The sequence below is a fragment of the Micropterus salmoides genome, unplaced genomic scaffold, assembly GCF_014851395.1.
Source record: "Micropterus salmoides isolate LMB-PRFRI ecotype aquatic unplaced genomic scaffold, ASM1485139v1 Ms_hic_scaffold_2, whole genome shotgun sequence".
NCBI lineage: Eukaryota > Metazoa > Chordata > Actinopteri > Centrarchiformes > Centrarchidae > Micropterus > Micropterus salmoides.
The window spans coordinates 53126421-53144686 of record NW_024041150.1 but is presented as its reverse complement, the minus strand read 5'-3'; the positions used below and the strand labels follow the sequence as shown (position 1 = coordinate 53144686).

At 43.0% G+C, this 18266-nt stretch overlaps 1 protein-coding gene and 1 long non-coding RNA gene across 2 annotated transcripts in view; one reads left to right on the top strand and one right to left on the bottom strand.

Moving 5' to 3' along the window:
* The window catches only part of LOC119912627 (coxsackievirus and adenovirus receptor homolog), a gene marked incomplete in the record, with an annotated part of 333023 nt that overhangs the window by 38001 nt on the left and 276756 nt on the right, over nt 1–18266 (bottom strand).
* On the top strand, nt 154–7822 carry LOC119912790. Its single transcript, XR_005446243.1, has 5 exons — nt 154–440; nt 5012–5130; nt 6198–6597; nt 7000–7192; nt 7565–7822. It is a non-coding gene; the product is annotated as an uncharacterized LOC119912790 (long non-coding RNA).

Below are 18266 nucleotides of genomic sequence, written 5' to 3'. Positions count from 1 at the left end.
CTGAAAAATAATGTGGATGGAGCCTACCTGTCTGCAGGCTACAGGACGGAGCTGCAGGCTGCTCCAGTTTACTCTCAGTTTGCAGATCAGGGAGTCAATGAAAGCTAAAGAGATGTCTAACATACAATATCATACGTTATGAGCTGTGCTTCACCACATCTTTCTCACCCATGACAAGGATCAAGAGGCCAAGGATCAGGTGGTGAGGGCAGAACCAACAGACCAGACAGCTCTCCCACAGCCAGCCTCTGAACCTGCTCTACAGTCTGAATAGCCCGGGTGAAGTTAAACTCTCCTTCGCTGGTGCACCAGATGGCTGAGAACAGGATAGGCTGATGCCCTGGAAGCTAAGAGGGAGGCGGCAAAGGAGTTCGCAGGCGAGACTGCTGATTGCAGAGGAGCTGAAACCCACAGAGGACACGGGTCTCAATGAACACAAGGTGAGGACTGTATGGAAATCCAGCTGGTTTATTGCTGTTATGTAATCAGTGGGCTAATACACATCTTCAGTCTTCAAATGGGGACAAAGCAGCAAGGTGTGAGTAGCCTAGTGCTCAAATATGCTGTTGCAGTTAGCATCACATTAACTTTAGCTTTTAGGCCAGAAAGTCAGGATCATCTTTGGCATTCAGCTCACACAGACGGTTGCCTGGTTAATCACAGGGTTTATACACGGCCAAATACAGCAGTACAGTGAATTAGCTAATGTTACCCGCTAACAGCCTGATCTGAAGAAGCTGCTGAAAGGTTAGCCAGCGTGCATTAAGACATGAAATACTGCTGATATCAGGGCGTAACATTAGCAGCGGAGCAAATCTGGTTCAACTACGTTCAATGACAATAAAGCTTTCTGATTAAGCGGCGACCTAATGGCTCTGCTCTGGCGATGCTGTGAGGGTAGAAGGCAAAGTTACCATTGTGTGTAAATTGAAAACTACAACTCTGTGAGCGGGCGGCTGGCCGGCCTCACACGCTACCCCCTGACCTCAGCTGACAGCAGTGAACGTGACGCTCCAGTCCACATCAAAGGGAAAACTAAATGAAGCTGCCAGCTGTGACACTTTAAACTGAGTGATGACAGCACAAGTGTGAAAGTTATGGCGTTTCTTACATTTTAAAATGTTTCCCGGATTCTGCTCTGGACCTGCTCGGACTCTCAGCTACGGTCCCCCCTGCTCTGTACAGCAGCCACCAACCCGGTTCGGCGTGCACCTGTTTTCACTCTGCCTCGCTCTTCCTGCACTTAGACCTGCTAGCCTTGGCATAACAAAGTTTTTGTTATAATCACTTCAGCCCAGTTCACACTACATGATTTTAAGCCTGATTTGCCGCTCGGCGACCGTCAGGCTGTGATCAGGGGTAAATCAGCGATCGATCGGCGGTCGTTATGTGCGAACTACTCGACGCATAAAAACGGCTCCCGGACACATTTCTGACACATCGCCAACGCCAGCCAGATACCCAGCACGCCAAAAATCTGGAGGAGTCGGCCGACTCGACATCCACATCCAGCCAATGAGAGCAGGCGGCTGCTTTTTCACCATACACCACTTTTCACTCCCCTCCAGCTCTCTGTAGCTCAGACGTTTCCTGCTACCTGCGTGTGCTGATCCATCCTTTCACCCAGATTCTTTGTCTTTATAATAACAAACAACAGCTGTTTTGTAGGTTTGCGTCATTTCCCGTTTCACATTTCACGTGTGTTTTGTTGACAAAACGTGGTTTGGAGACCAGCGCTGAGTGACAGACTCGTCGTCCGCTCGTGTGACCTCCCGTCACCGATCAGTCACGTAGTGCGAACGCGACGACGACTTCAAGACTCTGAACAGCCTGAACAGCCTAGCTATGAGAATAAATAAACGGAGTTCACAGACAGACACACCCGTGCTGCCGCTATCTCTCCCACATCAGATCCTCCCTCACTTTCTTGAGCAGTTATCGTTGTTTTGTTATGAGCTTGAGCCACAAAACAGAGAAGACTCAAACTGTGATGTTATCAGCTGTAAAATCTGGAGCCGCTTGTTAATAGACAATGAATGTGAAACTAATTTCATAGCGTCTATAAAATCTTTCTTAATTTATTGTTTTTGGAAAAGCTTCAAACCTTATATCAGATGAATTCATTTATGGTTTGTTCTTTGATTATTTTGTTTCAAAATTTAATCGGATAAACAGAAAGACATCGTTTTTTGTTGTTTTAAAACCAAAACGGAAAAATATTTATTTTGATAATTAATGTGTCCGATTAGTGGAGCTTCTTGTGTGACACTTAATAAACCTGCAGCAGATGCACTCAGGCAGTGGCGGTGCCTGATTAAATGTAGGATAATTAAGATGAGATTGAACATCAACACATTCAGTTTGTAACTCACTAGAAACTGGGACAGAAACGCCTCAGAAGTTGCCCGAGAATCCTCTGGTTTTTAATATTTCTTCAGTATCAAATTAATTCAGTGATTCAGTAGTTGTCAGTACATCTAATGGTACTGACTATGAATTATGAATTGTTATTAGTCAGGGCTCCAGACTAAGTTTATCCACGTCCGTCCCGGAACCGAAAATGTTGTTTCTTTACTTTATTATCCTCTATAGTTGTTAGTGACATAATAAATGATTCTAAATTGATCAAATAAATTTATATATAATATATATAATAATATAATATAATTTATTTTGCTTGATTCAAACAAAAAGATTTATAAACATAACTGAAAAGTTATCTGTTGGGGCGCCTTTTTACCTCAATGATAAATAATTTAATTTCAGTTCAGTTATAAACTCCTTTGTTTCAGCAGGTTTCACATTCATATCTGTGTTCTCCTATATGTCCAGAAGAAAACTGCATTTTGAGATTAACATCATTGTTTAATAAGTATTCATAATATTTAAGTCTACCTGACCAATAGGTCCTCTGCTGTGCTTCCCTTCAGACTGTAGCCTTCTGAATGAGACAAGTGCGCTTCAGGTAGCCTAAAAAACAAAACCAACTCGGCAAAAATCCTCATGGTAACTTCTGCAGCTCCCAAACTGAGCCTACTAGACTCTACCAGCGAGTCTCCTGGCTGCGTCTCAGCGCACGCCGGTTACTTTAAGATCACGCCGAATGCCGAGTTGCGTCAGCTGGGAGTGGAGTTGATTATCGCCGCTAGTCGACGTTATCAGAATATAGATTTTTTTGTCGTGAGAAGATTGATGTGTGGCGCTTAACACTAACCTGCACAGCGCGACTGAGAGGTCAGCAAGCCTGAGAGAAAAATGGACCGGCAGGTGAGCAGCCAGCCTCCTGTGCGAGTCCGGCGTGACTGTAGTAACAGCGTGAGAAGACGACCTCTGTTGTCGTCAGCGCTCGGTCGGTTCAGTTTGTCATTTGCTAAGTGATTTTAATAAATAAACACATAAGCCTCCACAATCCCTTTCGTCCTAGAGGCGTCCTACAGAATATTTCTCTTCGTCGCAAACATATTTCCTATCGTCCCCAGGACAGCAGGTCACCGTTAGTCTCGAGCCCTGGTTATTAGTTAATTTGGCGAACTGTATATTAACGAATCATACACAGATTAAAATGTTTGCCTCTATACACTGTTTCGACCTGACCTTTATTATTTTGTGAGATGGAAGAATTTAGAAAGTTGCGCGGCGCTGCGGAGAGCCGCCAGCTGTGAGAACACATGGATTAGGCTATGCGTAAAATCAGGAGCATCGGACTTCATGCAGCCAGAGGGAACGACCACTGACCGTCCAGTGCGCCGGTTCCGCCGGCAACCCAACCCATAGTAGGTTTACCGGAGAGGGAGAAGAGACCTGGTGCACTGTGGAAGGTCGGTGATCGTTTCCTTTTGGATGAAGCCGATGCAGACAGCTGTTGCAAACGACAGCGGCACGTGTACAGCAGCCAGTAGGGATGCAACACCATCCTATATAGAACAAAACACAGCTGCTTTGCTTTCTGCTTTGGTTTTAAAACGGAAAACGTCCTCACAGTTCCCCCTTGCTTCCTCCCTTCCTCGGCCCCCAGTGTCCCCCGGCTCTCTGGTCCCAGTCACCTCGGTTCCCCGTGCCTGTTTCCAGCTCTCCCTCCCCTCCGGTCCCTCTACCCCTTTTTCCTTCAATAAAACTCCTTTCCGCATTTGGGTCTCTGTCCCAACACCACCCGTAACCGAACGATCAAGCCACTACAGCAACCGCCCTTCAGGAGGCAGCTAGTCAGCTGTGCAAGGAGCTGTTGGAGGAAAAGTGGAGGGGCTCGAGTCACGCGGGCTACAAGCAGGCGCTTTTAAACCTTTGGCCAGGTAAAGGTTTCTCAGAGGTCGTGGCTGAGAGACGCCATCCCAGAGTTGCTGGACAGATTTTTCCACCTCCCCACCAGCCCCCAGTGGACTTCTGCCCGATCCGCTAGTTGCAGGCTGGGCAGCGTCTCCCTGTCCCCATGTCTGCGAGCGCCACTAGCACCCTGCCTTCTGGATCCCAGCCTGCCTGTTGTTCCCCGGCCCGCCCGACCCCACGCTTGACCCCTGTCAGTTCGAGGGAACACACCTGGCCATCTTCTCTGGGTTCTGGTGATGGCCATGTCTCCTCCGATGGCCACCACGGCTCCCGCCAACACACACCACTCTCCCTTGGCCCCCGGCCTGCTAGCCCCCAGTCTGGTCCTGATCCTCGGCCCGCTAGCGCCGCAGGCCCCCAGCCGACTCCCGCTCCTCGCGCTCTGTTGGCGGATCGACCGACCCCTGCTCCTCGCACCAAGGCCCTCAGCCCAGCAGCCTTGTCCCTGACTCCCCCTGCTGCTGTCTCGCTGCCGGCCTCTAGCCCTGCTCCCCGGCCTCTGGAGAGGTCGTCTCACGCCGCCCGCCCAAACTCCCTGGTCGCAGGGGGCAGTAGCTGAATATTTCTGAGTGATTTGCAAAAAGATGCTTCATGTAAAATTACTGTAATTATTAAATGAACTCTGGCAAGACCATCTAGACCAATGTTAGCAAGTTTCCTCTGCTTCATCACTTCTCCTGTTTTACAGGTTTATTATTTTTCTACATGCCTTGTGCCGGGCCTGTAAAACATAAGCTGGCTTGCCAACCGCCAATAAAAGAATAGCAGAAGCAGAAAGCTTTTGCCGTGGAAGATACCGTTGCTAAGGTAAAGTATAGCTTTAAGGTTATTGTTTGACAACTTTATCAAGTTTGTACTAGTTCAGAGTCATTCTCGTCCGTCACTTTGTAGATTGGCTAACGTAAACTTGTTCTTTACAGCTCAATGCTGATGTAGCAAGTATAGGGTCTGAAAGCTTTGTGGTTCAATGTAAAATGAGGACAGTTCACTGTGCTTCAAAGATCTATATTTGGTTTCCTCAATCAAAAACAATGTTTAAGACTTTTAGGTTCAGTTTTATTTCTTCCGTATTTCTGAAAGAATCAGCTTGGGCCAAAAATGTTATATTTAAAAAAGTCTATCATTCAGCATCAGTAGTTATCATGAAAAAGGTCAAATTATTTCTGTCAAGTTTAAAACTCGACCTTTGCTTCTGATTGAAAACTGAAAAAACAGTTTATTTTGGTTTTAAACTTTATGGTCAGTACATGACAAGAACCTGCCAAACAGTGGTCACTTAACAGATCTCAGGTAGAACGTCCAAAACAATTATGATAAAATCTTTTCTCAAAAAAGGTAACTGAAGATGGGCATTAAAATAAATCAGGAAAAATGTCTGCACACCGTTGGACTCCAAATAATAACTCTATGTGAAAGCAATGGTTAGATCTGATCTCAGATCAAAACATTGCCTTCAATAGTTTTATCAGGAGTTGTTGAGTCGGTGTGCAGAGCTTTGTCCTTTGTGTCCTGCAGTGATTTTTTTTTTTTGGTCTTTCACTTGAGTACTTCTGACTGGATGTGCACACGTGGCCCCTCTGGAGGTTTCATACCAATGACAACCATACAGACAACTGACAACATATTGTATAAAACCTTTTCACACAAACAAATGTAGCTCAGATCACAGTGTGAGAAGTAGTAAAACCTTTCAACATACTGATGCACACGTAGAAGTGTGTGTAAGATGTATTTAATGCAGTGAATGCTGCATGTTTTCTAGTTTGCTTGCTGCTGTTTAGCACAAACTTTTTGCACAGACACAACACCACACTAAGACACACTGTGAGGACAACAATTACAGAATTTGTTTTCTTTTATTCGCAACCGATGAGGCTCGGCCAGGAAGGTCATGACGGGAAATCCAGAGACCTGGAACGTGAACGTCCAGAAAAGCAGGAGAATGGAGGGCCTGGATTGAAGGACGCAAGATAAATGTGGACACCATGCCAGTCTGCAGCCTGCCAATGGTTCACTAAACTCTACTGCAGAAGACACATCATAAGAACAAGATTGCTAAGTATTTCTGGGGGAATTATGACTGAAGAAATGGTTGTGAAGTCTGTGGTGAAGGGGAGCAGAGGGATCCAGGAGGTCAGCATCCATTATTTGTCACCTTGTAGTAGACTGGAGAAGAATCTGTGTACCAACGCTTGTTCCTGTCAACATTGGGCATAAAGCAGTGGTGGTTTTTGAAGAGGAGAAAGTCAGAAGACTGAGGAACAGAAGGAAAAGGTACTTTATTGTCACATACACGTGTGAAATTCATTCTCCTCATTTAACACTCACTGCCTCAAACCTAATTTTAAGATGTCTTTGGTGTGGAAAACTGGAGCGCCAACACAGACACAGGGAGAACATGCATTCTCCACACAGAGGTCTGGGATGGCGGGTTTGAACATGAGACCTTCTTGCTGTGAAGCCACAGTTCTTTCCATCCATAAGATCTTCCTTCTGGACCTTTGGAAAGTTCAGTCGCACTGCTGTAGGTCCTCTTCATCGAAAGGTGTACCTGGAGCTTGTATTCAAGTCCATCAGTCACCTGCACAGAGTATAAGCCCTCTTGCAAACAGTCTGTCAATGTAAGTTTGCTCAAACATTTTCAGTGACTTAAATATATCTCACTTTCACTTAAAGAAAGACCAGCACGATGCCTGCTGTTCATTCAAGCCTGGAAACATCGGAGGACAAAGAAGATGCAGGTGAGAAGACCTCAGTGGCGCTCACTCCAATTCCAGGCCATACCGTGAGGTTCGTAACTTAAAGGACTTCAGCCAGATGGGGAACTGGGGAAAAAGCTGGGATCCAACGTTGCATGACCTCCAATCAGGTATTTTATCAGACATATTGTACAAATATTGCCTTATACATCAATAGAAATCAGGTGTGAAAAGTACCCAAGTACATGCGCCCAATTACTCTTTTTGCTGGCCTACTCCACTACATTTATTTTGACGGCTTTAGTTACTCTGCAGATTATAAATTAAACATATTCAAAAACTAGAGTATGATGTATTTTCACAAAGCCACACAGCAAAATATAAAGTGTTAAAATTAGCTTTACTTCATCTTAAAATTTGAATGTAGGACTTTTGACATACAGAATATCTCTACAGTGTGGTGTTGAAACATTTTACCTGTAATCTAATAAAACTCTGTCCCTCTCTTCCCTTTTAAATTCTTCCATCCAACTATCCACTAGATATAACGTGGATGGCACCGCTGAGATGACTGGGAAGTCTATCTGTCCCCACAGCAGCCCCACTGTGCACAGCCAGCCAGTTAAAGAGCTGAAGGTCAAACAGCCCCAAGAACTGAAGGTTTTGCCCCAGAACTTCCACTCATCCTACGATGGACTGGACCACGAGTGATGCCCGTCAGCAGCTGGAGCCTCACGCACACTGATGTACATAAGCTATATTGGTTACACTTCATTAAAATCAGCGTAATTATACTTTTTTTACTGATTAAACCAATTTCATTTAGTCATTATCAGCAAACATTATTCACAATATAAAGAAAGCTTATTGATTAACATGATTTCAAAACATGCATCTTATTTAGCTTAGGTGTCATCAGAAGGTATGCTTCCACAAAGAGTTCAGGTAACCTTTCTCAAATATGTCCATTTTGGAGGAAAGCAATGCAGCTTTTTTAGTAAAACAGCCTCCGAACTGCCTGAATGTGCCAGCTTGTTGCTATCGTGAAGGAAATATCAGCTGCTGTTGCAACAAAATGTGAATGCAGACTGAAATTCAACCGTGTTGTGTCGGGAGAGGCAGCAATTCAAAAGAGCGGTGAGTAAGAAATAATTATATTTATATAAATATGTATTAAGCTATGAGAACAGGGACAGTCTGCTAGCTGCTAGGCTAATTTCAGCAGTTTGAAAATGCCACAGGCTCTAGCTAATGATGGTGTTTAGCAAAAAGCAAACCATGACTGAGCTGAATGTTTGTAGGTTGGTGTGAGCTGTGCTTGATGCATGTTAGTGGACTGCACTGAATTTGCATTTAACCACATACATATTTTCCTAGTATGGCCAAAAGCAGAGTTCCTGTCCTGTGGTCAACACCAGCATCAAGTGGACAAAAAGAACATCCACGAAATTAAATTTAGAAGTCCTTAAGATATAAATCAGTTTAATGCAAACAATATAATAATCCTTTATAATCCACCCCACGTCTTGTTGTTTCTGTGTAAATACAGAGGAATAATAATTAGAGCCTATAGGAGAACAGACACTTTACAAATAAGGATTATTATTATTATATCTAATGTTGAGTACTTTTCAAAAACAAGTTACAAAGTGCTTTAACAACTGTAAAGAATAATACAAAAAACAAGATAAGAGCATGAAAATTAATATAAAATTAGTAAAATAAAATAAAAGGGATAAAATAAAGTCAAATAAGATCGGGAAAGGCTCTCCTATAAAAGTATGTTTTAAGAAGGGACTTCACTGGAAGGGAGTTCACTGACTCAGCCGACCTGATTTCCTCTCAAGGTACGTGCTGGTGCGTATGGGACTAAAAGGTCAGAAATATAACAAGGCGAGAGGCCATGAAGAGCTTTAAAAGTGATCAATAGAATTTTAAAGTCAATTCTAAAACATACTGGAAGCCAGTGTAATGAAGCTAAAATAGGAGTAATGTGGTCATATTTCTTTGTTCTGGTTAAAAGTCTGGCAGCTGAGTTCTGGACAGTCTGGAGTCGATCAATAGATTTTTGGGTTAAACAGGTGAAAAGGCTGTTGCAATAATCCAGGCGTGATGAGATGAATTAACATAGATCGAATTTTTGCTATATTTCTAAGTTGATAAAAATTGAACAAGCTTTGTGGTGTGCTGCTCGAATTTTAAATTACTATCAAACCAAACACCAAGGTTCTTTGCCACAGGCTTAATGTGATTTACTAGCAAACCAGCAGATGGCAGTATTTGATTTGCCATCTGCTGGGACCCGATGACCAGGATTTCTGTTTTGTCTGAGTTCAGCTGGAGGAAATTATTTGACATCCATTTTTTAACTTCACAAAGGCAGTTGTTAAGTGAACTCAGCATTCCAGGGTCTGTGGATCTGACAGGCAAGTATATTTGTGTGTCATCAGCATAAATATGAAAAGAAATGCCATGTTTATGGATAATATGTCCAAGGGGAAGCAGATACAAGGAAAACAAAATGGGTCCTAAGACCGACCCCTGAGGCACACCATATTTAACTGGACAGAATGAGGAGACATAGTTGTTTACAGACACGCAAAACTTCCTATTTGACAGGATGAAAACCATTCTAGGGCAGAACCAGAGATCCCCACCCAGTGCCTCAGTCTGTCTAACATGATGTTGTGATCAATGGTGTCAACACAAGCAGCGCTAAGGTCCAGGAGTACCAGGACTGAGCACATGCATTGTAGGTATTACATCAAGTGGGCTGGAGGACACTCTCATTTGTGATACTGTTTTTAAAAGCTCAGACAAGTCAATGGGATAAAACTGGTTAAAACTCTCTTGTTGCTGGTGAGGAACCTCTGAGTAAGAGGCCACGGGGGTAATAGAGGCTCTGATTGACACCACCTTATTGGTAAAATAAGATAAAAACAATTCACAGTCATCATTACTTTCAGCTGAGGCACAAGGAGGAGTTGGGTTTACCAGCTGATCCACAGTCTTAAACAGAAACCTGGGATTGTGTTTATGTGTAGTAATGAGTTCAGAAAAATAGTGTGTTCTCGCATCCTTAACCATTTTATTGTAGTTAATTAATAAATCCTTCAGACTGAGGTAATGGACTTGGAGATTGGATTTTTCCATCTGCGCTCTGCTTTCCTGCATTCCCTTTTGAGGCTGTGAATGCTGTCATTTATCCAGGGTTGCTTACTAGCTTTAGACGTAGGCCTAACCTTTAGAGGAGCAGTAATATTTAGTGACGACAAGCAGATATGATTGAAGTGATCGACCAGATTGTTGGTGTTGGAATCAGACAGGTGTTGGCTTTGGCTCTGAAAGAATGCGCAAAACTTTGAAACACTTTGTTCATTAAAGAAGCGAGAACACACGGAGCTTGGTGAGGCAGCATGAGTAACAGGCGAGGTGAATCGCAGCTAAAAACAATACATCTGTGGTCAGATATGGTCATGTCCACTAATTCCACAGAGGAAATGCTGACACCCAGGGTAAAAACCAAGTCCAGTGTATGACCACGGTTATGTGTTTGCCCTTTGACATGTTGTTTGAAGTTAAAAGAAGTGGCCATATTTAAAAAGTCAGTTGCATTAACATTGGTGGGGTCATCAACATGAATATTAAAATCGCCACAAAGAACAATTCTGTCATAATTTAAAACCAGAGTAGATAAAAATTCAGGAAGTTCTGATAAAAATCCTCCAGCCGGTTTTGGGGGGGCGATAAATTATAACAAATGATAGGTTGCAGCCCTCCAACTTTAAGAGTGAGAACTTCAAAGGAGTAAATTCATCACAGCGTACTTGATGACATTTAAAATTTTTCCTATACACGCTCACTAGCCCACCACCACGACCACTGACCCTCGGTTGACTAAAGCAATCATATTGAGGCGGACACAGTTCAGCTAGCTGGCTATAGTCATTCATTTGCAACCAGGATTCAGTTAAAAACATAAAATCTAGATTTGCAGACAAGATAAAATCATTTAAGATAAAAGTCTTACTTGAAAGTGATCTCACATTGAAGAGAGCCATTTTAAATGAGTTTGTTCTGGGTGCTGGAGTTGGTGCAGTTGTTCTAATCCTTAAGAGATTACTAATATTTCTGTGTGGGATGTGCACATTTCGGTTTACTGGTCTATGCGTGATGATGACAGGAATAGAAGTCTGTGGAACAGCGCTGGGAGCAGACGGCTTTACATGCCAGCAGGTGGAGACAGTTGTTTGTGGCAGTGAGGCAGAGATCTGTTCAGTGAGCGGTGGTGCGTCCAGCTGTGCTGCATGAATGATTAGTCATTCACGTAAGTCATGTGTGGACCGCACCACATGCTGTATGTGAGCAGCTAACATTTCTGAGAGATCGAGTTAATGTTCCTGATCATTTGGTGGGTTATGTGTTTGTTGCAATTTGTTTTCTAAAGTATGTACAGCACTGTCAGTGTGGTTCTATCTTTATCCTTGCAGACATGTTGCAACATGCAACTCTCCCTGGCTCAGCTTCCCCTGTGCTGGACTCCTACCTCCTTATAGAAGGATGTTGTCTTTGTCTGATAAACTGTTCTTTATAATGTATATAAATAAATAATATGTCTATTTGAATACATAAATAATTTCTGTATATAATAAAGGCATTACTTGTTCCTTCCTTCTGCTGCTGGGTCTCGCCACAGTGACTTTTCCACCAAGGAAGCAGTCGGTTAATTTGGTGCATTCAGCTGCCTGTTGTGCCGACCTCGTTTTATTCTTAATTCTAATTTTTTCAGCAACCCTCTTCTTTTTTTCTCATTTTTTCTTTTCACCATATATACCATCTCAGTTGCGCTAATCACACAAACCTGGCTGAGTTCAGCCCCTACAAAACGTAGCAAACCAGTGCAAAAGGTTTTCGATTGAATTCGCCCCAGACGGAAAGTAAACTCCTTTGAATTCAGCAAATAGGAGGTTCAGTCCAAGTTGGGAGGGGCCGCTTGTATCCGACCTCAATATTGAAAGTATTAGATTTGCCCAGACTGACAGACACCCAAACAGCGTTTCGCTGCAGCTGACCGGTCTGCCAGCGCGGACGGCGATCATTAAGTAAAATATTAGAAACTGAAAAATGTCAGAATTTAGGGACATTAAATCCATTTAATATAAGAAAAGTCATATGAAACTGTATGTAACCTGCTACTCAATGGCTGGCCACGTCTATAAGGGGATAACTACCAAATTTGCCTGCTAGTAATAAATATTCAAGGTATCTAGATGTTTGGAATTAGGCCAGATCAGAAGATTATAGGTTTGCTCGCTGAAGCCAAAAAGTTGAGTTACAACGGTGAAAGAACAACACAAGGCACAGGAATAAGTTTAACTGCATGTAGAAAATAAGATAATAGTAAAAAATAGTAAAGTAGAAAAGTGGGATCTCAAATATATAATATATATAAAAGTAGAAAAATTACAAAGTATCAAAATAATAAAAGATTGTGAGTGCACTCAAAATAAAATAGACCCGGGTTTGTTAAAATAAAGTTCACAGTTCCTCAAGTCACTGATAGTGGATCAATGCGCAAGGTAATTGCTCCTCCAAGGAAAGCAAGTGTCAGTGTGCACAAAGTTCTTCCTGACCCCTGAAGGATTATGATAGCATGATCTTTGTATTGTGGTGTCCGAACAATAATGCTGCGATGATGTGTTGAGAAGAAATCCGCTTGACACTTTTCTTGATCATAAAAGTTTATTACATCAAAGAGTTCAGAATCAATTACAAGCTCTGCAGCAGCTTGGAGAGAGACCCAGCCCGATAACCACTCTGTCTCTCTGTACATCGAACATCGCTTATATAGGACATGTTTAGGTATCTGCTAAATACCATATAAGGGCACAGTGCTGTAGGATAAGTGTAACCATCTGTTAGACACCATAGAAGGGTTCAGTCCCTTCATACACACTAATCTCTACTCCCCCTATCACTGGGTCAGAGGTCAAATTCCATAGGAGGGTTCACTCTTTGCACACCCATCAATCATTACTCCCCCTTAAGAGTTCACTGTGCCTCTATCCAGCTGCAGAGTATTATTTTAAACTGTAATGGCCAAATGCACATATGTTATACACCACAGTATTACTCAGGGTAACCAAAATTATTGTGTTTTCTTATATTGATCTCTGATGTAGTTTATAGGTTGAAGTTTATATGTTTGTTTATCATTTATTAAACTAGAGGTGCAGAAACAGGGGGTCTCTGCATGATCAGATAAGGACACCCCTCACAAGGGGTGATGGGTAGTTTGGAATGTGGTACAAACATCTCTTCTCCAAGATATCTCATTTCAGGATCTACGCTCGTAATCTGCCCAGCAACAGCATGGCGATTCGTGGAGTCAGAGGACTTGGGCCAATCATGGACTGACCTACACTTTTGTTTTATTGTTTTATGACATGACGATGTATACTAAAACACTGGGTCAGGGAGAGATAGCCAGTCAGACTTCATGAACTGATACAGCTTGTTGTTTGTCAGGGAAAGGAAGATCGACCCAGAGCTGTGTAAGCTTTATTCATTTACTTGTAATAAAACTGATTAACTTGGACCAAAAACATCTCCTATTGCTTCATGAAAGAACACGCAGGACCAAGAACTACACATAGTTTAAAAAGGTAATTTAAAGTCACGGTCCAACACACCTCGGGCCAAGGGGTAATAGATCAAGATTCTCCGGCTTAAGGTCACTAGGTTGCAACCTCCTGGCTACCACCGGGAACTTTATCAAGTGGGGGCTGGCTTGCCATCCAGTACTGGAACAGTTTCTCCAAGTTCTCCAAGGTCTCCTCTGAGGATTTCCACCGCCAGTCTAGACTCCAGACCGCGATCTCCCAAACTTTGAATCCCCTAAAAAAAAGCCTGACCTATACGGAATAGGACGACATAAAATTACCAGCTAAGGCTGGTATCAATAAACTCAATAATCACAGTATCATGTTTCTATTTCAGTTGCACAACATATTGAATTTCTCAATATATCAACTATTATTTTGAAATAAAGTTCATAACCATAAAACATAGTTATCACTAAGGTGCAAAATAAAAATACATAGATGTAACACAAATACACAGAAATACATTCAAAATACACTTAACAGCCCTGAATGAATGAATGAAGTGTATGAAAAAACCTCAATAGCATTCACTAGTATTAAGTGTCTCAACGGCCGTTAGCAGGGTCCTATTAGGCCATTATTTAAAAACTCGATATAAAACACTGTTTCAAAACATAAAACTTGACAGAGCTACTCCACTCACCACTGGTAGTAGTCCGGAACACAATAAAAATATCCCGTTTTATCGTTAAAAGACATTTTATAAAGTTAACAAGGATAATACACATTAGCCGTTGGCTTCAACTTAGCAGCGGCTGCAGCTACAAGTGCTGTTTGCATTGAGAACGATGGGCACACAATGCCGGACATTAGCAAATAGGCTAGCAGAAACAGTGCAATGGATCGGCACATTAGCTTGAACATGCCCTCCGGATTAGACTCTTTAGTGTTTCTCACTATTGGTTACAGTCATAAGTCACAGAATTAAATATTAACACTTAATAATTAATGTACCACTACGATGATTCAGCTACATCGGTTTCACTTCCGGTCTCCCTCATTAGCACAAACGGCTGAGACGGGGGTCTAAACATTCTATTGGCTAGGGTGTAGTAACACTACTACACTAATAGGCTAATGCCACAGTAACAATATGCCCTTGTATTGGATGATATCAATGTTTACAAGTGATCTTTTCAACATAAAAGCATTTATTTATACTTATATATAGTTTTCACATATATTATCTAATCACTTGTATATGATAAACCTATATTTATTGCATATTTATTTCACTCATTATGTATTCTATTTAATTGGTTGTCCCTTCTCTCACTCTCCAAAATCTAACTTTTGGAGGAAAAAAATAAGTTTCAGAAAATAATAATAAATTATTTTATTATTTTTAGGGGTGTCATGGGTTGGCTGAGTGAAGGAAGGGAGCTGAGGTGTGGACCCAAATGCAGACCAAAAGGCGAAGAGGTTGTTGTTCAAAAACATTTACTAAACACAAAACTGAACAAAACAGGCTTACGTCAAGCACAAGGCAAAGACCAAAATAATCCAACAAGCAAGTAATCCAACAAGCAAAAGAATCCAGAGCATGGGCAGAGTAGCTGAAGTTGAACCAGAGCTGGTGTTGGTCGGACCACCGACAGAGGGCCAGACGTGTGGTCCTGACGTCCAGAGCCATGGTGACGAGGTAGCCTCCGATGACCACCACGGCCACCCGGGAAGATGGCGAGGCAACTTACCACAAAGAGGGCTGACTGGGTTGGCAGAGGGAGGACAGGAGGAGGGCCCGGAGGACGACCCAACTGGCAGAGTTCAGGGGGTCGGCAGAACGGCCAACAGTGTGGGCAGAAACCCACTGGAGGCTGAGCAGGAGGCCGACGTCAAAGGCGAATCCTTTCTGGGAGCCAAGCGGACGGCGGGAGCCAACCAGAGGTCGACGAAGGTGAGACCTCTCCGGAGGTCAGGCAGGAGGCCGGCGTAGGAGGCAGAACACAGCAAAGGTGGGATCTCTCAGGAGGCCAAGGACCAAGGCGAGACCTCTCTGGAAGTCGAGCAGAGCTGAAGGCCAGCAGCGAAGCAAGCGAACAGGGGACCAGAGACGAGGCTGCTGGGCTGAAGACCGGCGCCGAAGCAGCAGCACGGGGAACCAGAGACGAGGTTGCTGGGCTGAGTTCCGGCAACTGGACAGCAGGGCTGAGGCCCAGCATTGAAGCACTGGGGTCATGAGCTGGTTAGAACACTGCCCGAGACTGTGGAGCAGGAACTGGCTGGACCACCAACAGAGACCTTGGAGCAGGAACTGGCTGGACCACCGACTGGACAGCAGGACTGGAGAACATGGACCGGACCCAAGGTGTAGGAATCGGTCTGCCCACCGAACGGAGACGTGCGGCAGGACGAGGGACCAGCAACAGGCGTCAATCGGACCACCGACAGGAACTGGGTGGCAGGAGTCGGTCGGACCACCGAAGGAGACCTTGGAGGAACAAGAATTGGCTGGACCACCATCGGAGCTGGTATTGGGCGGACCACCGACTGGGCACAAGGAGCAGGAGTCGGCTGGACCACCAACGGAGCTGGTGTTGCTTGGACTACCGACTGAGGGGTCATGGAGCTGGTCCTGATGTCCAGAGCCATGGTGACCAGGTCGCCTCCCGATGACCACCACGGCCACCCTGGAAGATGGGGAGGAGACTTCTCGCAAAAGAGGGATGGTCGTCGGGGGATGGAGTCAGCCGAGACGGGCCAGGAGAGTCATAGTCCCAGAGTCTTTGCTAGGGGGGTCAGGCAGGCAGCCGGGCAGGCCAGGCGGGTGACTAGTCATTGGGGCACTAGCTGGCTAACTACTAGCTTGCTGGCTAGCAGGTAAGGAAACAGGCTGGTGGCTAGCCGCTGGAGCGCTAGCAGGCAAAAAAAACATTTATTAAACACAAAACTGAACAAAACAGGCTTACGTGAAGCACAAGGCAAAGAACAAAACTGAAGTAATCCAACAAGCAAAAGAATCCAGAGCATGGGCAGAGTAATCCAAAGAACAAAGGACGGAACAGGCAAGAACACTCAACATTTGAAACAAGGACGTGACAAAGACTGAAGACACAAGTAGGCATATACACAGTATATAAGTAGGCAGGCAGAGAGACAGCAGGGGAAACAGACAGACACCAATAAGGCCATAGCGCAACTAATAAAAACCAGGAATAAACAGAATATAAATAAATGAACCGGAACATAAGAAGAACGATCACTAATATACCAAAAAACTACTACTAACAGGGAACTGAACTAAGATTAAAGAGAACACAGAGCAAACATGGACAAAATAATACCGAAGTACACGGACCAGGAGTAGACACTAAGACACGGATCAGAATGCAGGACATAACTAGAATACGAGACAAGACAGATACTAAGAAAACTTAAACATGCGAATGAACAAAAAGGACTAGACTTAGCTACAAAACCCTAAACATGACAAGATCAAATAAAGCTATAGAAACACAGAATCCAAAACCAAACCCTTGAAAACAGATACCAAGTAAAATAAAATAATAAACAAGGCTACACAGAGAAACACAGAACCAAAAACAGACTTAAACAGGAAAGACATTAACACAAAACCACACTCCTATCTGCTATGGTGCTTAAATGAAATGCTGCAGCAACCCTAAAAATTTTCTAAAATCGCCCCTGGTCCTGAGGCTCTCTGCAGTCCCCAACACCAGCTCAAGCAGACCAAACCACATTATCAACAAGCAAAAAGAAAAATATATTGAATACTGGAAAGAAAGTAAATAAACCCCGAATTCATATCAGACACACAGAAACTCCCCTATTTACTGGGAGAAATGCCCAAATGTCAAATAATTGCTGCAAAATATATCTCATCATGCCATGAATTGAGGACAACCAGTGGAAACTCAGAATAGACTCAAATATAATAATTGCTCTGAAAAGTTTTCAAATTATTATTTTATTTGTTTGTTTTAATCTCACATTCCCAGCGACCCTGTATGCAGGATAAGCTGTTGCCGATGGATGGATGGATGGATGGATAGATAATCTTACATTTGATACAGTTTTTTTTATTTTATTAATATACACACACACACGTTTACTGTTTTTTAAATGTATTTTAATATTAAATTTTTATTTTTTAAACACACACACACACATTTTACTGTTTATTTACTTTGTTTTAATAAATATATTTTTTTATTATTATAATTTTTTAATAGTGATTAATAAACTGTACAAAATGAATTGTTTGGTCTTTTGTAATTTATTTGTAGCTTTGGCAATATTGTTGTTTAACATTCATGCCAATAAAGCTAGATTGAAATGAAGTGAATTGAATTGGGAGAGAGACAAGTAGACAGATAGGTGGAGAGACAGACAGAGAGAAAAGAGGTAGACAGACAGAGGTGTAAAGGAAGACTGGCTGGTAGACAAGTAGAAAGACTGATATATTAGACAAACAGGTGAAACAGACGAGACAAAAATACATTTAAACAGATGGGTAAAAAGATAACAAACAGGTAGAGTCAGATTGCATCACTACTAGATCACTACATGGATTAAAATAACACCTGTCTCTCTCTCTCTCTTTCTCTTTCAGATAAAG